Consider the following 3,703-nt stretch of genomic DNA (forward strand, 5'->3'; position numbering starts at 1 on the left):
TTTTTTGAGACAGAGTCTTGCTGTGTCACCAGGCTGGAGTGCAGTGGCATGATCTCAGCTCACTACAAGCTCTGCCTTCGGGGTTCACCACGCCCAGCTAATTTTTGTATTTTTAGTAGAGACGGGGTTTCATTGTGTTAGCCAGGATGGTCTTATCTCCTGACCTTGTGATCCGCCCGCCTTGGCCTCCCAAAGTGCTGGGATTACAGGTGTGAGCCACCGCGCCCGGTCGCCTGGCTGCCATTTTCAAAGACGGAAAGTGGATGGAGAATTAAGAGCTGAAATTATGTGTTCCCAAAAGGTGGGGCCCAGAGGCAAGTGGAATTACCTGTCAGAGCCTTGGAGAGGCTCAGGAACTCCACCAGGCCCATGGAGGGTGAGGTGAGGCTTCAGCCAACAATGGGGACTGGTGGGAAGTCTACGTAAGGATCAGCAGGGGTGCTGCTCCCCAGTGTCCCACCCGCCATGCAGCCAGCAGCTACCCCTCTGGGTGGGGTGGGGTGGGGTGGGGTGAGGATTATTTGAAGGATAAATGGAACCAGAGAAGCTTCGGGTCTTAGGGGTACTGGGGAGGGGTGGGTGAGGGGCTGACCCAAAAAATGGGGTTAAGTGAAAGTCCATAGATACTGCTGGGAGGGTCCTCCCATGAAGGAACATGCTTGACCCCCAAGAACCTTCAGAGAAACCTACCGTCTGACAGGCTTTGCCCATGCCCACAAAGATGTGAGCTGCTTGGGCTGGTTGTTTTTCTAAAAGGCATGCTCTGTTGCTATTTTTTAATGACAGTAGGAACTTGGTGTGCCTGGCACTTTGGCTGAACAGATGCATTAGCAGACTCACTTTGTCCCGTTTCATCCCTCGCCCTCCACCATTTCTTATTTTCTTTCTCTTTTTTTTTTGAGATGGAGTTTCACTCTTGTTACCCAGGCTGGAGTGCAATGGTGCGATCTCGGCTCACCGAAACCTCCGCCTCCCGGGTTCAAGCGATTCTCCTGCCACAGCCTCCCAGTAGCTGGGATTACAGGCATGTGTCACCATGCCCGGCTAATTTTTTTGTCTTTTTAGTAGAGACGGGGTTTCTCCATGTTGGTCAGTCTGGTCTGGAACTCCTGACCTCAGGTGATCCACCTGCCTCGGCCTCCCAAAGTGTTAGGATTACAGGTGTAAGCCACCATGCCCGGCCCATAATATCTTATTTTCATGTTTTTGTTTGTTTTGTTTTGTTTTGTTTTTCGAGATGGAGCCTCACTCTGCTGCCCAAGCTGGAGTGTAGTGGCATGATCTTGGCTCACTGCAATCTCTGCCTCCTGGGTTTAAGTGATTCTCCTGCCATAGCCTTCCGAGTAGCTGGGATTGCAGGCAGCCACCATCACGCCCTGCTAATTTTTGTATTTTTGTAGAGATGGGGTTTCACCATATTGGTCAGGCTGGTCTTGAACTCCTGACCTCAGGTGATCTGCCCACCTTGGCCTCCCAAAGTGCTGAAATCACAGGCATGAGCCACCGTGCCCGGACTCATGTTTTGTTTTGTTTTGTTTTGTTTTTTAATTAGTGAGTAGCCACTAGAACACATTTATAAAATTCAGAGGAAACAACAGCCCCCACTGCATTTGAGAAGGTTACCATTTCCTTCGAAGTTCCTACTGTTGCCCCTCCCTGGTGGGGGAGACACGGTCCTGTTTCAGTCATTCCATTGCTTTGCTTTATAGTTTTATTAATGTGTTTGTGTTGGCTTTGCATGTTTTCAAATGTATGAATGAAATCATGCTGAGTTTATTTTTACAGTTTGCCTTTTCACTTGATTATGTTCCTGAGATGTATCCGGATTATTGTGTGTAGCTGTATGGCATTCCTTTTCCCTGCTGCATAGTGATCCACTGAAATACCACAATTAATTTTTCTTTTTGGTTCCACTGGTCATTTTTTCTGTCCCTGTGCCCTTTGGGAATCATCTCCTAAGCTCTGGTCTTGGCCCTTGCTCTTTCATGTAACCTTGAGGATCAGCTTGTCAAATTCCCCCCAAAAACCCCTTGAGATGGAGAATGGAACCCCACTGAATCTATAGATCAGTCTGGATAAAATCAGCATCTTTGTAAAAATTGAATTTTCCCGTTCATGAGCAGGGTTTATTTTTCCACTCCATGTTTTCAATAAAGTTGTATACCTTTTCCCATAAAGATCATGCCTTTTTAAATTGTATTAATTCTTAAGTATCTGATATTTTATGCTATTATACATGCACTATCAAAATAGACTGTGAGCCTGGGCAACATAGTGAGACCCTGTCTCTACAAAATACAAAATTAGTGGAGGCTGGGCACTGTGGCTCATGCCTGTAATCCCACACTTTGGGAGGCTGAGGCAGGAGGATCACTTGAGGCCTGGAGTTTGAGACAAGCCTGGACAACAAAGCGAGACCCTGTGTCTTAAAAAAAAAAAAGCCTTGTGTGGTGGTGCATCTGTAGTGTGGGGGATGGGGGTGGGCTGAGGTGGGAGGATGGCTTGAGCTCAGCAGGTCGAGGCTGCAGTGAGCTGTGATTGTGCTACTGCACTCCAGTCTGGGTGACAAGAGCTAGACTCTGTCTCAGAAAAAACCAAAACCAAAACCAAAACAAAATTTGTGTCCAGGCCAGGCGCGGTGGCTCATGCTTGTAATCCCAGCGCTTTGGGAGGCTGAGGCAGGCAGACCACCCGAGGTCAGGAGTTCAAGGCCAGCTTGGCCAACATGGCGAAACCCCATCTCTACTAAAAATACAAAAATTAGCCAGGTGCAGTGGTGCATGCCTGTAATCCCAGCTACTCGGGAGGCTGAGGCAGGATAATTGCTCAAGCCTGGGAGGCAGAGGTTGCAGTGAGCCGAGATCGCGCCAGCACACTCCAGCCTGGGCGAGAGAGGGAGACTCTGTCTCAAAAACAAACATCCCCCAAAAAACACTTGTGTCCAATAAACCTAAAACTTTTTTATTGAGATGGAGTCTCTGTTACCCAGGCTGAAGTGCAGTGGCGCGATCATAGCTCTCTGCAGCCTCCACCTCCTGAGCTCAATCAATCTTCTACCTCAGCCTCCCGAGCAGCTGGGACTAGAGGCATGCACCACCACGCCTGGCTAATTTTTGTATTTTTTGTAGAGACGGTTTCACCATGTTGCCCAGGCTGATCCTGAACTCCTGGGCTCAACTGACCCTCTTGCCTAGGCCTCCCAAAGTGCTGGGATTATAGGCGCGAGCCACCATGCCCAGCCCTTTTTAATTTTTATACCTGTTAATTTTCTTGCCCCTCTGTATGGGTGAGACTACTATGTAATGTGGAGTGCAGGTAGCAGACACCCTTGTTTCTCACCTTAGAGGTAATAAGTTCAATATTTCACCATTAAATGTTTGTTGTAGTTTTTTTTTTTTTTAATTATTGGGCAGCCCTCATGTCAAATGTTTTTATTATTATTATCATTATTTTTTGAGATGCAGTTTCACTCTTGTTGCCCAGGCTGGAGTGCAGTGGCGTGATCTCAGCTCAGTGCAACCTCCGCCTCCCGGGCTCAAGTGATTATCCTACCTCAGCTTCCCAAGTAGCTGGGATTACAGGTGCCTGCCACTACGTCCAGTTAATTTTTGTAATTTTATAATTTTGGGGCTTAACTGGAGTTCCAGAGAGAACAGAAAAAACAAAGGCGGGGGGTGGGAATCACCCACAAAACAACAGCAGT

This window comes from Colobus angolensis, unplaced genomic scaffold (genome assembly GCF_000951035.1).
Source record: "Colobus angolensis palliatus isolate OR3802 unplaced genomic scaffold, Cang.pa_1.0 Scaffold21, whole genome shotgun sequence".
Lineage (NCBI taxonomy): Eukaryota > Metazoa > Chordata > Mammalia > Primates > Cercopithecidae > Colobus > Colobus angolensis.